The following is a 20,642-nucleotide window of genomic DNA, read 5'->3' on the forward strand; positions in this document are numbered from 1 at the left end:
CTATTTAACCCAGAACCACTGGTTCAGGGTTCAAGAATTCGAGCTTAGAATAATTGTTATATTTGGCTTTATTATCTGATCTTTATTACATGTTTTTGCATAACGTGCTAAATTTTGTCTTTTACCGCTTTGATGTTATCTGAACTGTATATAAATTGTGCCGAAACCCTTCTCTTCTTACCTCCGTGGAGAAGCTCGCTGGTCGAGACTCCCTATTCTGTTAGTGTCATACCCTGAAATAAGAAAGAGGTCGGACAAGTTACAAAGCCGGACGATCTCGCGGGTCCCCGGTACGTAGCCCCCTCCTCGACTCGAGTTGTCCGCTCGGATACACAGTCTAGAACAAATACCCAGGTTATAAACCTAGTATAACGAAACTTTATGCCGGATCCCTAGTAGGAACGCTATTTGAATCATGTTGCATTTGACTTAGGGGACTCAACACAGGGGTTGGGTCCGTCTAGGACAGGCAACCTGAAATGAAAAGACCATCCTGCTGCATCCTACTTGTTTGAGCATTTATTTGCTTCAGTTCTGCATGCTGACCGGTTTCTAAAAAAAAAAAAAAATTTAGCAAAAAGGGTCAAAAAATATTCTCTTTAATTACTTTCAAAAAGGGGTATTTAAAAAAAAATGGAAAATTCGTAATTCAAAAAAAATGTTGTTTCTTTTAATGTACCTTTTCTATATTTTCAAAAAAATTTTTATATATTTTCTTTAGTCTTTATCACTTTTCAAAAAGAAAAATATATTCTTGCTTTCTGGGTTTAATTGATTTTTCTATTCATGATGTACCGAACTACGCCGGTTTGATTCTCACTGGATGTGAGATACGTAGGCAACCCTCGTCGGGTTCAACCCCATTTTTTGCTAAAATAGCCAAAATCAATAAATAAATAAATAAAAAAAAATGTGTCAAATTTTAAAGAGTCATAAATAAGTCAGGTGATGCTGTTTTGTCATAAAAAGCCGAATGTTCCCGAAAGGGATGCCGGAAGGCTGACTTTGCATAAAACAGCCACCTTTGGGTCTTATTTAGTAGTTTTGTCCAGTTGACCCACACGGCCTTAAAATCTTCGTCCCCGAAGTACTTAAAGGCCGTGTTCAAAACTTGATCCCCTTTGTAAAATATTATTGAGTCAAGTCATTTTGTTAAAACCACCTTAATAAATGTGCAGGATGAGCACGATGCAAAATGAACATTTTTCAATAATGACCAAAATCCCTGTCAAGTTACGGCTATGGTGGAATGATCTAGGTGTTGAAGGACAAAATGAGGTCAAGAAATATTTGAAAGGTCTCGTGGGTTTGTTGGAAATCCAACCTCGGGGAGATATCATAAGAGCTTTGGTTACCTACTAGGACCCGGCGCACAATGTTTTCCATTTCTCTGATTTTGAACTCACCCCGACTTTGGAAGAAATGGCTGGGTACATCGGAATTGCTGAACTTCCGTTAAATCAAAAATACTTGGTCGCCCCAAGAGCTGTCACGGTACATCGGTTCCTCGATTCACTGAAGATAACCAGAACGGTCCACAACCCGTATCTGGTTGCCGGTTTTTGCACTCCATGCTTCATATATGATAGGTACGGTCATGGAGAGGGATTCAATAATCCAATCAACAAACTGTGCAGCAAAGGTATTCGTCAGAAGTGGGACAAACACAGACGGGTAGCCTTCATGATGATGTTCCTGGGCCTTCTGGTATTTCCAAGGAAAGACAGAAACATTGATTTGAAGATATCCGGGGTCATCAGCACCTTACTTACGCAAAGTGACAGTACTCCCGTACCTATGGTGGTATCTGACATCTTCCGAGCCCTCACAACTTGTAAAGCTGGGGGAAAATTTTTCGAAGGTTGTAACTTGCTCCTACAAATGTGGATGACCGAGCACCTCTGCCATTGTTCCGAGATTTTGAGCCATGGTTCCCCGGAAAAGACTTGCATAGAAGAATTTTACACGAGAACCAAAGAGATCAGTTTGCCCAAAGGAGTCCTGGCATGGACCTCGTTCTTTCAAGCTCTTACTGCCAGCCAAATACAATGGACGCTGGGATGGTTGCCTGTTGATGAGGTCATATATATGCCGGCAGCTAAAACTCATTTCTTACTGATGGGGCTTAAGAGCATTCAACCTTACGCGCCCTGCCGAGTTTTGAGATAGCTCGGAAGATGCCAGACAGTACCTCATGAGGAAGATCTTAGCACTCAAGCAGTTGAGATAAGTCCTGACGGACAGTTTCCAGAAGCGAAAATTCGCCAAATCTGGAGTGAGTGTCAATATTTGAAATCAAATACTTGCGTACGGGATCGAGCCAAAGGTGAGACAGCACCAGGTTACCTTGCGTGGTATAGAAGGGAACTTGAGCATGAAAGGCCGGCTAAGAGACCCCACATCCTGAATTTCGCCAAATCGTCGCGAAAGCAGTGGGAGTGGTTAGCGAAAGAAAGAGGCTATTGCGCCGAAATCAGCAGGTTGAAGCAGCAAGTGGAAAGCTTGAAATATGAGCACAACGTGCAAGTTGCTACCGATCTGGGAGAGCAGAACAGGTTAATTCAGGAAAACGAAATGCTCAGAGCACAGATCAAACAGATAATGATGGATGCGGATAAACAGCCAAGGCGTCGATCAGATGAGCAGTTGATAAAAAGGCTAAAAGGAAAAGTCAGGGAATGGCAAGAGGATTTAGAGAAATCTAAAAACGTCTTAACAGAGCTCAGGGCACAGTGGGATACAAGAGCAGATAAGCATCGCCGATACTTGAATCAATTGGAAGGCAACCACGAGAAAACTGTTGCTAAAATGAAGAGAGAGATGGCTACACTTGAGATTAGAGCAGCTAATCAGGCCAAGGATTTCCAAATTGAGAGCAGATACTGGTACGACTTGTTGGCCCAGATGAAGTTAGAAGTACGACAACTGAAGCATCAGCATATGCAGGATGCTCAGGTATTCAAGATATGTAGCGATCAGATAAAACGCCTACTCATAGAGAAGAAGCAAACCAGAGATAGGATCAAGGCCATTGCCCATGCCATCACCAGACGATGTCTACGATGTGAGAACATGACCAGCGTTACCGTCCTCTCGGCAGTGATGGGTTATGTCAAGCAGACTATGCATGAGCTGGAGCAACTTGAGAGGGATCTCGCACCTAGGACCGCGGCAAGGCCGAACGATGCCCCGCGGACACCAATTTTCAAAACCATAATGTACTCATAAGTCAAGTCTGTATCTTAGCACCTTCTGCCTGTTTTTTTTCATCAGGGTGATTTTTGGTCTATTTTTTGAGTCTAGGCTTATTTTCAAAGTTTGCTCTTTCTTTTGCAAAATGTAGTTTGTAATAGACCATTTCAACAATAAAAGGTTGTTTGCTTTTACGCTCATTTGTGTTTTGAACTACGTAATGATCTGATTCACGCGGCATCGTGATACGTAGGCAATCCTCATCGGATCCGGTCGCATTTTTACTGCAAAATAAAAACATATCCAGAAGCCTAAAAAGAAAGTCGGGATGACGCATGTTGTTCGAAGCAAAGCATGTAGAAACGGTTAAATGCCTAGGAGCATTGCATCCTCTATGTGATATGATCAAATCTGTTAAGCTCTAACGCTAACAAAGTTTGTTGTTGTCTGTTCCAGACAAGTTAGTTGTTAAAGAACTCTGGCAACACATTCCTATCAAACCAGATCCAAAGGACCGATAGCAACAAGCATGACTACCTCAGAGAATAGCAATGAGGAAGAGAGGCCGATGAGCCAGTTGTTAAAAGAAGCGATGGAAAAGATTGAAAGGATGGGACTAGAGATGAACGCAATGCAGCTTGCCATAGCCAAAACACAAAAGAGCCCTGAAACACTGGGACACACGCCGGAATACCCTCACTCCGGCCCTTCCACAAGCCTCCCAAATCCCCGTTATCATCAAGAAAGAAGCCCTCATGATTCCCAAGCTCCACCACCCCATCAACCTCTCCCAACACCCAATATTCCCATTTTTGTGGGACCAACATCAGCCCCTTTGCAAAGAACGACCAGTGAGCCATTGTTTCAGGCTCACGATACACAATACTATCCCCCTGAGCCTACGTTTCATGCCCCCAAACCACAGGCTTACAATCCACATTTGGAAGTGCCGGCAGAGATTGAAAAGCCGGCTAAGGCCCCTGAACAGGATGAAGTATTGAGAAAGTTCAAAAGCCTGGAGCAGTCCTTCAGGAACCTGCACGGTTTGGGCAACCAGGTCAGCGTAGCATACAAAGATCTGTGCCCTTTCCCAGACGTCCAACTCCCGGCCAGTTTCAAAATGCCTAAGTTTGATTTATATGAAGGGCACGGTGATCCCATGGCACATTTGCGGGGATTCTGTAGCAAAATGAGAGGGGCAGGCGGCAAGGATGAGCTGCTGATAGCTTATTTCGGCCAAAGTCTGAGCGGATCTGCACTAGAATGGTATACCAGGCAGGATTCCAGTAGGTGGTATACTTGGGACGATCTGGCGCAGGCTTTTGCAGGTCATTTCCAGTACAATCTCGAGATAGTCCCTGACCGTCTCACATTATTGAGAACTGGGAAGAAACCCGGGGAAAGCTTTCGCGAGTTCGGATTCCATTGGAGAGAACAAGCAGCTAGAGTCGATCCTCCCATGAGGGAGGGAGAGATGGTGGACTATTTCTTGCAAACATTGGATCCAACCTACTTTGGTCACTTGGTGACAACGGTTGGAAAATCTTTCAACGAGGTGGTCAAGATAGGGGTCATGATAGAAGAGGGTCTGAGGTCTGACAAAATCTTGAACTACTCGGCACTCAAGGCCACGACCCAGGCTATTCAGAGCGGCGCGGGAGGTGCGCTGAGAAGAAAGAAAGAAGAGGTTGCCACGATCGAGGCAGGTAGTTGGTCCAGGGCTGGCAAGCCACACTACAACCAACCCAGACCTCACAGGCCAAACTACCCATACAACCCACCACAACATTTCTATATGCCTCGAGAACCACATTGCTCCATACACCAGGCCCAAGCATACACTCAGCCTCCGGTTCGCCCGCAATGGCGCGCGCCGGTTCCCCAGAACATATATGCACCACCACAAAACACCTATCCTCCACCGAGGGCGTATAGAAACCCTTCAGGGGCAGACTTTCGGGGAAATCCAGATGCTAGGAATGACAGGTTGCGGAAACAGAGAACTTTCACGGAGTTGGGAGAAACCTACACCGCTTTGTTTCACAAGCTGAGGCAATTGGGTTTGGTTAGTCCTGTCCAGACTCGAGAACCAAATCCCCCACCTCAGAATTTGGATCGATCAATAAGTTGTGAATACTGCTCAGGGATGCTCGGGCATGATACCGAGAAGTGTTGGAAATTGAGGCATGCCATACAGGATCTTATTGACACCAATAAGATCGAGGTCCAGACACCGGAAGCTCCTAACATCAACCAAAACCCACTGCCAGCGCACCACGAGACTCACATGATTGAGTTGGTGTATGAGGGAGGAGAGTTAAGAAAACCCTCACAAACAGTGATGATGATCCAGGCCGCCCCGAAAGAAGTCTCAACCAGTGGGGGAATGAGGGTACAGTCACAGGGAGAAAGCGTCAAGCCAGTAGTGATATTGGGAAAGTGCCCGTCCGCCATAACAAGCAAACCCGAGCCAAACAAGTTGGTAATATCAGGGATTCCGCCCGCACCTGCAGTTGTGTTGAAGGGGGCATATAGAGAACTGGTCACCATAAAGCCTGTAGTCCAGCTGCCGATGATTGATAGCAAGGTTTTGCCTTGGAAATATGAAAAGGCGGTGGTGATATACAAAGGAAAACAGGTGGAAGAAGTCAGTTGTAAAGCGCAAGGGCTGACTCAATCAGGTCAGTGTTTTTCTCCGGTGGAGCTAAGAAGAACCAACCCGGCTGCAACCAAGAAACCTGTGTCCGAAGAAGAGGCGGAGGAGTTCCTGAGGAAAATGAAAGTGCAAGACTACTCCGTGGTCGAACAGCTGAGAAAAACACCGGCCCAGATCTCACTGCTATCATTGTTGATCCATTCTGAGGAGCATCGGCGGGCCCTAATGAAGATATTAAACGAAGCTCATGTACCCAATGAGATTTCTGTAAACCACCTAGAAACCATTGCCAACAAGATCTTCGAGGTGAATAGGGTGACATTCTCAGATGATGATCTGCCGGTGGAAGGTACGGAGCATAATAAAGCTCTATACCTAGCTGTCAAATGTGAAGACTCGGTGGTAACTCGAGTATTGGTGGATAACGGCTCAAGTGCCAATATTTGTCCACTATCTACCCTGAACCAGTTAAAGATCGACCACGGAAGAATCCACAAGAACATCATCTGTGTCCGAGGGTTCGACGGAAACGGAACAGCCACTGTGGGGGATGTTATACTTGAACTGACCATCGGTCCAGTCCTGTTTACCATGGAATTCCAGGTGTTAGACGCCACAGTATCTTATAACCTGCTGTTAGGACGACCATGGATTCATGCAGCCAAAGCAGTGCCCTCCACCCTACATCAGATGGTGAAGTTCGAGTGGGAAAGACAAGAGGTCGTGTTACACGGCGAGGACACAACGTGCACCATGGGTGGAGCCATTGTACCTTTCATAGAGACCGCTGATGACAAAGGTCCTTGGGTCTACCAGATTTTCGATACAGGGTCGGCCAACAAAATTTCTGAAGGAGAGATCATCCCACACCCTAGGGTAGCTGCCGCAACAGTCATGATGGTCTCGGGAATGCTGGGTAATGGATTCGTGCTGGGAAAGGGCCTGGGAATCGAGCTTCAGGGGAATTGTCCAACCTGTCACCTTACCTAAAAGTCTGGAAACTTTCGGATTGGGGTTCAAACCAACCGCAGCAGATAGGAAGCAAGCGCGAAAAATGAGGAAGAAGGTTTGGTTTCTGCCTAAACCAGTGCCACGTCTCTCAAGGTCTTTTGTCAAAGCAAGTGCCAAGGGGTCACCGGTCCCAAAGATTCTAGGACCATTGATCGGTATAAATGAGGACCTGAATCAGAGTTTTGAGAGGCTATTCGTTGATGTCAGTATGGTAGAAGCTGGAGAAGGTTCCAGCAGAACAGAGATATAATTTGTGGGGCCCGAGGCCAAGACCAACAATTGGACAGTTACTCTTCTTCCTGTCCGAGGGAGTCTTGGTAGTAGGCTTTGATTTATGTTTTGTGTGTTTTGTTTTGTTCGGATTATTCCAGGGTGTAATCCAAATTTTACTTTCGTTTTTGTAAAAGTGTGAACCCTTTTATCCCGCAAGTTTAATAAAGTTCTCTTCTTTTGTCCCATTTTAATTTTGTTTTGTTCTTTTTTTTCTTTCTGAACAGTTCTCTTTTTACTGGTTCTAATGACATGGCATGCACAGCGGATCTTTGACCTAGTCTAATAAATCAATCTGAATCCGACTCAATAATGCAAGAGGTCGTTTGCGACGATGAATTTGAATATGAAGAAGATAAGGCCTTCGAAGAGATAAACCGAGAACTATGCCAATTTGAAGAAAAACCCAAGCCTAACCTAAATGACACTGAGGCTATAAATCTAGGAGACGCTGATAACGTCCAAGAAACCAAAATCAGCATCCATATTGAGCCGAATGTCAGGGAAGAATTGATCAAAACCCTTATGGAATTCAAAGATGTTTTTGCATGGTCATATGACGATATGCCTGGATTAAGCACCAATTTAGTGGTTCACAAATTGCCCACTGACCCGGCATACCCTACGGTCAAGCAAAAGCTAAGGAAGTTTAAAACATAAATGAGTGTAAAGATCAAAGAAGAGGTGATTAAGCAGTTGCAGGCGAAGATCATTCGGGTCACTCGATATCCCGAGTGGCTGGCCAATGTGGTACCAGTTCCAAAGAAGGATGGAAAAATCAGGGTGTGCGTCGACTATCGCAACCTCAACAAAGCAAGTCCCAAGGACAATTTTCCATTGCCCAACATCCATATCTTGATCGATAATTGCGCTGGGCGCGAGATCGGATCCTTTGTAGATTGCTATGCGGGTTATCATCAGATCCTAATGGACGAGGAGGATGCGGAAAAGATAGCATTTATTACGCCATGTGGAACTTACTGCTATCGGGTAATTCCGTTCGGATTGAAGAACGCCGGGGCAACGTACATGAGAGCAATGACTGCTGTGTTTCATGACATGATACACAAAGAAATCGAGGTGTACGTCGATGATGTGATCATAAAGTCTTGGCGTCAGGAGGACCATGTAGCAGACCTAAGGAGATTTTTCCAAAGACTCCGAAGGTATGATATCAAGCTCAACCCGGCCAAATGCGCATTCGGGGTTCCATCAGGAAAGCTGCTAGGGTTCATCATCAGTCGACGAGGGATTGAGTTAGATCCATCCAAAATTGAATCCATCCGAGATTTGCCACCGCCAAGGAACAAAACAGAGGTAATGAGTTTGCTGGGTAGACTCAATTACATCAGCAGGTTCATCGCTCAACTCACAGCAACTTGTAAGCCCATATTTCGGCTGCTGAGAAAGGATGTTGCAGTAGGTTGGACGGCAGAGTGTCAAGAGGCCTTCGACCAAATCAAAGGGTATCTGTCTAATCCACCTGTATTGGTCCCGCCTAAGCCTGGGAAGCCCTTAATTCCTTACCTGACGGTCCTGGAAAATTCGTTTGGTTGTGTACTGGGGCAACATGATGACACAGGAAGGAAGGAGCAGGCCATATACTATCTTAGCAAGAAATTCACAGTACACGAGGTCAAGTACACCCAACTCGAGAAAACATGTTGCGCCCTGACTTGGGTAGCTCAGAAGTTGAAGCACTACCTATCTTCATATACTACTTATCTCATATCCCGTTTGGACCCATTGAAGTATATCTTTCAGAAACCTATGCCCACGGGAAGGTTGGCAAAATGGCAAATTCTGCTCACAGAGTTTGATATCGTCTACGTGACGAGGACAACCATGAAAGCCCAGGCGCTGGCCGACCATTTGGCAGAGAATCCCGTTGATGAAAAATACGAGCCTTTAAGAACGTATTTTCCCGACGAAGAGGTAATGCATACAAATGAGTTGGAATTACCTGAGGAACCGGGTTGGAAGCTTTTCTTCGATGGAGCTGCAAACGCAAAAAGGGTTGGAATAGGAGCAGTACTCATTTCTAAAACAGGACGCCATTATCCTGTTACGGCTCAACTACGCTTCTATTGCACCAATAATATGGCCGAGTATGAAGCTTGCATTCTGGGTCTGCGCTTGGCTGCGGACATGGATGTCCAAGACGTCTTGGTCTTGGGAGACTCGGACCTCTTGGTACATCAGATTCAGGGTGAATGGGAAACGCGAGATCTAAAGCTCATACCATATCGACAATGCTTGCATGATCTGAGCAAGCGATTTCGATCGGTGAAGTTCAAACATATCCCGAGAGTTCACAATGAGGTTGCGGATGCCTTGGCCACCTTAGCATCAATGCTACACCACCCTGACAAAATGTATGTTAATCCTCTGCACATCCAGGTCCGTGATCAGCACGCTTACTGCAATGCCATAGAAGAAGAAGCAGATGGCGAACCCTGGTTTCATGATATCAAGGAATACCTTAGAATGGGGACATATCCAGAACAGGCCACTGGAGACCAAAAAAGAGCCCTTCGGCGTTTGTCGAATGGTTTCTTCCTCAGCAGAGGAGTGTTGTACAAAAGAACCCCGGATTTGGGATTGTTGAGATGCATAGATGTCGGTCAAGCCACAACGGTTATGGCAGAGGTACATGCTGGAGTTTGTGGGCCACACATGAGTGGATATGTATTGGCAAGGAAGATCCTTCGAACAGGGTGTTATTGGCTCACCATGGAACACGACTGTATCACTTTCGTGAGGAAATGCCATCAGTGCCAGATACATGGAGATCTGATTCATTCTCCACCAACAGAGTTACATGCGATGTCAGCACCCTGGCCGTTTGTGGCATGGGGCATGGATGTCATTGGGCCCATCGAGCCGACAGCATCCAACGGTCATAGGTTCATTCTAGTGACCATTGATTACTTCACCAAATGGGTTGAGGCGAAAACCTTCAAGTCGGTAACCAAAAAGGCAGTGGTGGATTTTGTGCACTCACATTAATAGCAGCCTGATGAGAGAGGTATGCCAACAATTCAAGATTACACACCGCAATTCCACCCCATATCATCCCAAGGCTAATGGAGCGGTCGAAGCAGCCAATAAGAACATCAAGAAGATACTGCGAAAGATGGTGGAAGGATCCGGACAATGGCATGAGAGATTACCCTTTGCTTTGTTGGGTTATCGCACTACCGTCCGAACTTCCATAGGTGCAACTCCTTATTTGTTGGTGTACGGAACTGAGGCCGTAATACCAGCGGAGGTCGAAATTCCGTCTCTCCAGATTGTCGCTGAAGCCGAGATGGATGATGATGAATGGGTCAAAGCTCGATTGGAACAATTGAGCTTGATAGACGAGAAAAGATTGGCAGCAGTGTGCCATGGTCAGCTGTATCAGAAGAGAATGGCGAGAACATATAATAAGAAGGTGCGCCCCAGGAAGTTTGAAGTAGGGCAGCAGGTATTGAAGAAGATCCTCCCACATCAGGTCGAGGCAAAAGGCAAATTCGCCCCAAATTGGCAAGGGCCTTATATCGTGACCAGAGTATTGTCCAATGGTGCTTTGTGTTTGACAGATATCGAGGGGAGATGTGTCGACATGGCTATCAATTCTGATGCAGTCAAGAGATATTATACGTAATTTCTTTAATTATGGCAATTTTTGGTTCGTTTGTTTGTATCTGGTATTTATTGGATAATGAGATGACGGAGGCAATTCTTTATTCTATCCAAACACTTTAACCCTTGTTTCCCCCTTTTTGAGCCTTAAGTTATTCTTTCATACCCCTCTTTTGGAATCACTAATGGAAAAGACATGAAAAAAAAGAAGAGAAAAAAAAGAAAAAAAGATCTTTAAAGGAAAATGAAAAGAAGGAGAAAGAAAAGAAAAAGAAGATAAAATCATAAGAAATACAAAACCGTGGGAACTACGTTTGACCTGATTCCTCAAAGAGGATACGTAGGCGCCTAACGGCTCGGTCATAGTGTGCATCATAGTGTATATAGGATGCATAATGTACATAGTGTGCATAATAGGCACAGTGTGCGTAACGCACGTAGCTCAACATAAGTGTAAAAAATAAAATTCCCCAAGCAAGAAAACTGGGGCAGAGGTTATGTTTTAAGTTCCAACAAAGGTTTGATTCCAAAAGTTGTAGCAGATCACCCGTCGAAATTATTTCGTTTTTGATAAGCCTTTCTTCTAGCCCCACACCAAAACCAACATCGACGTCCAAAAGACCTCCCTATCAATATCCAAGAGATGCCAAGTCAGGCAAATAAAGCCGAGAATAATACGCCGATCCCCAACAAAGAAGAGGATCATAAGACTGGGAATGAATTGATGGTCAAAGGAATCTCCAGAAGAGAGGGTCGTATCGACAACACCCCGATTCCTCGATGAAGAAATAAAATGAGAGAGTCTTATCGGTGAAAACCTTCATAGGCACCGAAAGGCGATGTAAGATGAGGGATATAAAATGAGAGAGTCTTATTGGTGAAAACCTTCATAGGCACCATAAGGCGCCGGGAGATGAGATAAAAGAGAGAGTCTCATTAGTGAAAACCCCTCGAAGGGCACTATGAGGCGACAAGACAGATCAACAAAAAGCGACCACAGTCGCAACGAAATGGACACTCATTTATCAACCCCAGCAAGTCAAACCATCGGGCAAATCGATTAATACAACTAGACTGGGTCGGGAATCTATGGTGCACGTCATGATCACGGGGACCAGTCATGTCCTCCAGATAAGTTCTTCTGAATTTCTTCTTCCACCAAATATCGGTTCAGAAAGATTTTCTCCTTTTTCTATCTTTTATTTTTTCTTCCTAAAAATTTGTCTTGAAAAGGATTTTTCAAAGCTTACTACCAGAGACCGAAGGGGGATTCATCAAATGCAGGATAACCCCAACAGTCCTAAAGGCTGGCCCAGGCAATGCAATGTTGTGCCCTGCGGTTTTGGAGGAAGTAAACTCCTAAAGGGAGTGGTTTAGGGAGTAAAAGCAGACTCCCACAGCATGTACTGTAAAGAGAAAGCAGAAAAGGGGATAAATTGAAAACCAATCCCCAGCAGGCCGGAAACCCCCAGCAAGCAATTTTGTCCACCAACCAATTATGGGGGCCTAGAGCAAGAAAAGGGGAATAGAGGAAATATTATCCGCCGGAAAGGCACCTTGTCCCATCACGATTAAAACTAACTAAATCCTTTTGTCTGCTGCAGGAAAACAAAGGATTGATGATGACAGTAAAACGCAACGCCAGGGAAATCACCAAAAACCGGGGCAGAAAATTTTCTGCCGATTGTCAAAAATTTTCTCGGAAGAACGGGGAAACAATTTCAATACTTTTAAGTTCTAGGTCGCCCACCAGTAAAATGCGGGAATACATTTAAGTTCTAGGTCGCCCACCATTAAAATGCGGGAATATATTTAAGTTCTAGGTCGCCCACCAGTAAAATGCGGGAATACATTTAAGTTCTAGGTCGCCCACCAGTAAAATACGGGAATACTTTTAAGTTCTAGGTCGCCCACCAGTAAAATGCGGGAATACATTTAAGTTCTAGGTCGCCCACCAGTAAAATGCGGGAATACATTTAAGTTCTAGGTCGCCCACCAGTAAAATGCGGGAATACATTTAAGTTCTAGGTTGCCCACCAGTAAAATGCGGGAATACATTTAAGTTCTAGGTCGCCCACCAGTAAAATGCGGGAATACATTTAAGTTCTAGGTCGCCCACCAGTAAAATGCGGGAATACATTTAAGTTCTAGGTCGCCCACCAGTAAAATGCGGGAATACATTTAAGTTCTAGGTCGCCCACCAGTAAAATGCGGGAATACATTTAAGTTCTAGGTCGCCCACCAGTAAAATGCGGGAATACATTTAAGTTCTAGGTCGCCCACCAGTAAAATGCGGGAATACATTTAAGTTCTAGGTCGCCCACCAGTAAAATGCGGGAATACATTTAAGTTCTAGGTCGCCCACCAGTAAAATGCGGGAATACTTTTAAGTTCTAGGTCGCCCACCAGTAAAATGCGGGAATACATTTAAGTTCTAGGTCGCCCACCAGTAAAATGCGGGAATACTTTTCAGCTCTAGATTTTGGAATCAGTAACCCCACCTGAAAGCGGAGGGTTACAACAGAGATCCCCCAAGCAGGAAACAATAAAATCCCCAACACCAAGAAGTAGAAGGCTGCAAAGGCAAGCGTGCGATTCAAAAGGAAGAAGGAACGCGTCTCAAAAGAAGCAGTTTGGGAACGTTATAGCATGCCCAACATAACAATTTTGATGAAGAAAGCCATACCACTGAAGAAACCATGGAAAGGCTTAAAGAAGAGGGCCATGTTCCCAGCAGATCAAGCGAAGTGATGAAAACTGGCATTCAGAAAAGGCGAAGGACCGGTATCGTCCCCCAAGCTCACAAAATGAAGGCATCAAAGGAAAGCATTAGCCGACAAGAAAGCAAGGCAACAAGAACAAGTTGAAGATAGATGAGATCTCATGATCCATACTCTAGCTTAGTTTCTTGTTTTTCCTTTCAGAAAATGTAACAAGGAGATCGGTGAGTGGTAGCATCCTACAGCAGCATGCAACAGCGTACAACAGCAGCTAACACTACAGTCACGCGGTAGTCCCAGCTACCAAAATTTCCCGAACTACATTGACCTGATTCCTGTTCAGCCCAGGATATGTAGGAAACCTCTGAAGCAAAGGTTCGGTCAAATCTTTTTCGAAAAATGCTTCACACGGAGTACTCGGACGAGCAAAAATATCCCGCTTTATCTTTGCGCGAAAACCCTTCGTGTCTTCGTGCAAAGAGGGGAAGCTGTAAGCACGTGATTTTTGCTTCACGGACAACCACTCCAAAAGAAAACAAAAATAGTGACCAGTGACCTTGCTGTACAAATTTTCAATTTTTCATGACATGTGCTGTTAGTCATTTGTGGTTCGGCCCAAGTTGCATTTGATCTTATCAATCAAAATACAAAGTATGTCTGTCATGGTAATCAAACCGTAATTCGGTCGTTGAAAGAAAATTCAAAAAATATATATGCATCATTCGTTCTAGGTTGTGATTTAACTTACTTAAACATTTTAATTTGGTGTGATAATTGTGTTGAAGTGTTACATTGTTGTTTGTTTTAATTTCATTTATTTTATTATTTATTTTGTTATTTCATTTTTGTTTTAAAATAAGAGAACAAAGAAAAGAGTGATTTGGGCCCAAGAAATGAAACAAAAAATAGGCCCAAAACCGGCACACAAGGACCCAGTCCAAGTCAGGCCTGCCCAAACACTGATTCAAACGACGCCGTATCAGCGTCCTTATCAGAACCGTTGATCTGACTCAAACAAACGGTCCTGATCAGGTTGATCACTTCACTTCAACGACGTCGTTTCAGGCAGATTAATCTAAGTCGTCCAACCCCTTGATCCAACGGACCCAGGACATTCCCGTCAGACTTTGACCCGTCAAACTTTGACCCGATCCAGCCTTACCCGGTCTCACCCACTATCAAACCCAAAACGACACCGTCTTCCCTAAGTGAATAGATCCTGGCCATAGATCTCATTTGATCCAACGGCCAGGATCTAAACCCTTAGATCGTATATAAGCTTTCTATCGTACCCCACGCCCCCTATTCGAACCCCCCTCCACTCATCGTCTTCACCAAACACTGAAACCCCCCAAACCCTAGCAGCCGCCTTGATTTCCCTTTCACCAGAACCCGGCGGCATGAACGCCGATGACCACCTCCTGAACACCCTAGGACCACCTCACTCTCCTGAACATGGATCTGTTACCCCTAGCCTCGAATCACCTTCCTTCGTCTCGAATCTTCATTTGAAGATTCGAGTCGAACTCTGACCTATGCCAAACCTCACCATCTTCGTACAAAACACTCCCATGACCTCCCTCGTGACCAAACCAAGCTTGGTTTGGTCCGAATCTACCCACAACTCCTAAAAAACCAGATCTGAAGATCCAAAACCTAGAACACGAATAACCTTGGAATCCGGCCGGTCTTAACAGGGGTTTGAGGTCTAATAGACCTTAATCAAGGTGTTCTCATGTGAGAACACCCTGATTAAAGTTTGTTCGGCCTCAAATGGTCAAAGTTGAGTCAGACTTGGGTCAATTTTGTTTGGACATTTTTCGGTAAGTTTTTCTTTGTTTTTCTGTTTTATTCAAGGGGTAATTAAGTTGTTAGCATGATTTGTTGTGATTGCTTGTTATTTCTGGTATTTTTCTTAATTCCTTCCATCTTTGTAAGGCCTTTTCTTTGGTCGTTGGTTTGTCTGTGTGTTTCTGAATGTATTCTGTGATATACGTGATCGTCAATTAGATTAGTCGTCAAATAAGTTAATTCATATAGGTTATCAGTAATTGAACAAAGTTGTCTAAAGTCATTCGGGACTCTGTACGTGTTGTTTATATGAACGACTGATTATTATGTGTTACGATTAATATAGTCGAGTCGATGTATGCCGTCAATTAATTTCAGTCATTAATGGTAACAACTTGATTCGTGTTGTTTACTTCTGTTGTGATCATATTTGAATCCCATTAGGAATTGAATTGTATTGCCTAATGGTTTTGTTCAATTTTGACTCCAAAAAACATCTAGGGGGTAGGTTATAAGGGCAGTTCAGACTTTGATCTTAAATGGATGCCATGTTTATTTGGTTCAGATTGTGGGCAGCATGCGTATGGTCAGCTGTTAAGGAATTAAAATAACTGGACAACATGTGCTGTCAGATTATATTCCTGCTGCCCATACTTTGGCTAAATAAACAAGAGATTAGGACACTTTAACAACAAAAAGAGAGAGGGGCTGTCAGGGATCTCATGGGAGTTTTGTTATTTAAAATAACTAAGTGGAAAAACAACACAGAGGGGGAATTTTGAGTTGTCCAGCAGGCTGTAAAGTGCTGGGATTAGGCTATAAGAAGGGGGACCTTCCGTTAGAGGGGGGGGGTCTTTTTTGGAGCCTAAAATAGAAGGTTTTCTTAAAAAACTGAAAGAAAGAAACATAAATTCTGAGAATATTGTAACCAAACGCTGTCTGAAAACTACAGAAGAGTTCACATTGGTCAAGTTGTCTTGGCCAAGTTATGTTGTTTGCCCTGATTGAGCTGCTTGTGATTGTTGAACTGCTGGTGTTGCTGCATTGAATACTCTGTTATTTCTGTTGGTTCACTACTCTTTCCTGGGATTATTTGTCTGTTGCTCGACCAACGTGTGAACTTCATCTTTGTGGCTGTTTGGTTGTTGCTGTGTTGTTGCTGTGTATCTGCTGTTGTTGTGTTTGTTGCATACTACTCAGCTGATCATTCCTTTCTTCTTTTGCTTGGCTATACCAGGTACACGATTAGAACATTGTCAATGTAACTTGAAGGCTGATCATTAATACAAAGAGAAGATCTGAAGATTTTTTTGACTGTTATGTTAAACCTCATGTGATGCATGATAGTTTGCAGTGTTGTTTTGGATACTGAAGATAGTTTGCATGCCTAGTAGATATCAATTGTAGGGTAATTAAACGTTAGTTTGTATATGCAGGCTAGTAGATAAAAGTATTCCCAATGCAGTAGGTTGAATCTTAGATTTGGTTTAATTGTGTGGTATATTCTGCAATGTATGCCAAGCATGAAAACTGTACATTATTAGCTAAGCTCTTTCTCTTCTGATAAATTGTCTCATATAACTGGTAAACCACACGTTAAGACAAAGAACACAAAGCTTGCAATCTCAACCTCATGAAGGTCGAGCCCAGGTCAAAACAGACCAAGCAGGCCCGCATCGAACAAACAGTGGCCCAGGTCTGGCCCATCCCGCATGAGCTGGATTTGGGCCCGTAATGTTCAATTAGCTGTCCGTGTGCGTAATGACGTTTACTTATTCTGTAAAAGCATTTTGAATCCTGCTATAAATAAGCCTACAAGCATGTAATTAACTAGGACTATTTCTGTTTTCTATTAGTAGAGACAAACGCGACAAGAAACGTAGTTGCTATAGGATATCCTTTTAAAATAAGGACGAGATGAGCCTCGACAAAAATAAAGAAAAACGCACAAATTGCGGGGCCCTCGTTAAATGTATATATTGAAGCATTCAGTCCCCAAGGTGGGTCTTTTAGCAAATCTCACGACCCTCCCGGAATAATAACGCGATAGCCTCTTTAAGCGCGTATTTAATAATTTTACCTTCTTAAATTCGGGTGCACATATATGTGACCCAAATCCAAATCTTGACGGATTCGAGATGTGTTTCTAATCACGGGTACATTGATTGTGACGTGGTTCGAGATGCGTGTCCATGACGTCGCAAATTCTTTTTTTAAAATAAGAATGAGACGAGCCTCGACAAACAAAAATGTACAAAGCTGCAGGGCCCTCTAAATGTATGTATATATTAAAGTATTTAGAATTCGGGATGTGCCGTTTAACGAATTTTTACGACCTTCCCCAAAATAACGAGACGCTAGTTGCTTTAGGCGCGCCTTTAACAATTTATTTTCCTTAATTCGGGTGCACATTTATGTGACCCAAATCCAAATCTCAACCAAGTCGAGATATATCGATAACCACGGGTGCATTGATGTAACGTGGTTCGAGATATGTTTTCACGACGTTGCAATTCTTGTAAAATAATGATAACGACCAAAGCGGTTAAAAGTTAAAATTTTCACATAAGTTCATATTTGTGTAAAATCAGATAATCAAGCCGAATATAACAGTTGAGCGACCGTGCTAGAACCATGGAACTCGGGAATGCCTAACACCTTCTCCCGGGTTAACAGAATTCCTTATCCGGATTTCTGGTACGCAGACTGTAATATGGAGTCATTCTTTTCCTCGATTCGGGATTAAAATTGGTGACTTGGGACACCCTAAATCTCCCAAGTGGCGACTCTGAAATAAATAAACCAATCCCGTTTTGATTGTCCTTTAATTGGAAAAACTCCCTTGTACCCTCCCGGGTGCGGAAAAAGGAGGTGTGACAGAGTTCTTCCCCAAATAATAGGTAAACAATTTCTAACTCATTTCCTTCAATCTATTTAATCTTTTTACAAGATTTCATCACAAAATCTAGGGATTTTCATGGGGGAATTGGGCATTTTTGGGTAGAATTTAGAAATTTAGAAATTTGAGGATTTAAACCTCAAATTGAGGTCTGATTCCAAAACCAATTGTATATTCGGGCTCGGGGGTAAATGGGTAATCAGATTTTGGTCTGAACTTCAAGTTTTGACCAAGCAGGCCCGAGCTCGATTTTTGACTTTTTGGAAAAAATGTTTGGAAACCTAAAATTAAACATTGGAACTGATTTCTCTAGCATTTATTAATGTTATTAAGTTAATTGTGACTACATACAAGCGGATTGGAAGTGGAATCGAGAGGTAAATCGGTATTTGAGGTTTGATTGTGGCTGTGGAATCGAGGTAAGTGTTGTGGCTAACCTTAGCTTGAGGGATTAGGTATTGTTTGCCATATTTGCTACTTATTTAGTTGTTTAGTTCGATGTATAGGTGTGGTGATGAGTATCTATACGTCGTTGTCGGGTCATACCATGTGAGTGAGTTCTATACTTGTGATAGTTGTGTTTTTTATACATATATTTCCTGCTTAAGCTAGTTATTGCTCAAGTTAATAAGTTTTACTATGTTGTTCCTGGTTTGGATATTGGTTAAGTATTGGCTCAAGATTGGGATTCCTATCATGAAATTAAATGATGAAACAATATTGTTTGATTGTGATGCCCTTGCCGGGTTATTGTTGCTTATGTTGTTGTTATAGTGAGGAAGAGTGTTAAAGCACGAAGGGTGATGCCGTGCACATTGATATTATTCATATGGTGAGGAAGAGTGATAAAGCACGAAGGGTGATGCCGTACACATTTACATTTATATCTATGTATATGGTGAGGAAGAGAAATAAAGCACGAAGGGTGATGCCGTGCACATTTCTATCATTTAAATGGTGAGGAATAGTGATAAAGCACGAAGGGTGATACCGTGCACATTTACATTTCTATTACTGAGTGTCTGGTGAGGATTGACAGTAAAAGCATGAAGGGTGATGCCGTGCATTTTCTGCTTGATGTGATTATTTGCTGTTATCAGTTCAAGTATACTAATTGTTTAATTTCCGTTACTACTGTGATTCCTTATTCTGGTACCCCCATAGCATGTTGCGCCTTCCCGCTAATATTTGTTTAGCTTCCATTATTGTTATTTTGGTAGTATATTATTTAACTGCACATGTTTATGTTGTTTGTCATGTCCTAGCCTCGTCACTACTTCGTCGAGGTGAGACTCGGCACTTACCAGTACATGTGGTCGGTTGTACACTGCACTCTGCACTTTCTGTGCAAATTTAGGTGACGGACCTTGTGAGTAGAGTTTGGGTGGCTGCCTTCAGTCCACAAAAGACCCGAGGTAGATTTGCTGGCATTCGCAGACCCTGGAGTCCCCTTCCTTATATTTTAGATTTCCTGTCTCTTTTTATTTCGAGAACAACTGTATTTCTTTTAAACCAGTTTTTGTAGAAATTCTTAGATTTTCGTGAAATTGTGACACCAGATCATTGGGGTAGACTTGTTTTAGAGTTTTGGTTCTGTTATACATCTTCTGCACTTTACATCTGTTTAGCTGTAGTTATCATTATCTCCACTGTTTGGGTTAATAATAAATGTGTTAGAGATGTATCTATTGGCTTGCCTAGCTTTCAAGAGTAGGCGTCATCACGATCCTGACGATGGAAAATCCGGGTCGTGACAAGTTGGTATCAGAGCACTTGATTGCCTAGGTCTCACAATTCACGAACAAGCTAGGTAGAGTCTGAGGGATCGGTACAGAGACGTCTGTGCTTATCCCCCAGAGGCTATGAAGTTCTGTCTCTCTCCTTCACTTAAAACACAGCCTATGATGATTCTCAATTCCTTTTTTTGAAAAGTTTAGGAATAACTTCACATCTATTCGCCTATGTCGTGCGATTTGCTTCCTCAATGCTAATTGAACTTCTACTCTATTCTTTCGCAGCACGTACCGCTTCATCAGCTGATCATCAGCCCGAGCCCCAGTGGCAGCTTCTACGAGGGGGCAGAGGACGAGGTCGAGGCCATGCTAGAGGCCGAGGTAGGGCTCAGCCCAGAAGTAGCACTAGCGGTAGAGCCTAAAGTAGAGTTTGATGATGAGATTTCGGCCTAGACCGTTCCAGCGGGCCCAACTCAGGTTCTAGAGGAGTTCATCGCCACCCCGGTATTCCAGGATGCTCTGGTCCGTCTAGAGGCCCTTATGGAGAGTGTCACTCAGACATACATACTTCCTGTGGCACCAACCGTCTCTCAGGCTGGGGGAGGATCACAGACTCCCGCTACTCGCACTCTGGAGGAGAGGGCTCCCTAGTTTCAGACTTCAGCAGCTCAGCCAGTTGGGGTAGTTCCACCAGGTGTTGTAACTCAAACTGGTAATGGAGCAACTATATCTTCTGATGCTCT

The sequence above is a fragment of the Nicotiana tabacum genome, chromosome 7 (genome assembly GCF_000715075.1).
Source record: "Nicotiana tabacum cultivar K326 chromosome 7, ASM71507v2, whole genome shotgun sequence".
In the NCBI taxonomy this organism is placed as follows: Eukaryota; Viridiplantae; Streptophyta; class Magnoliopsida; order Solanales; family Solanaceae; genus Nicotiana; species Nicotiana tabacum.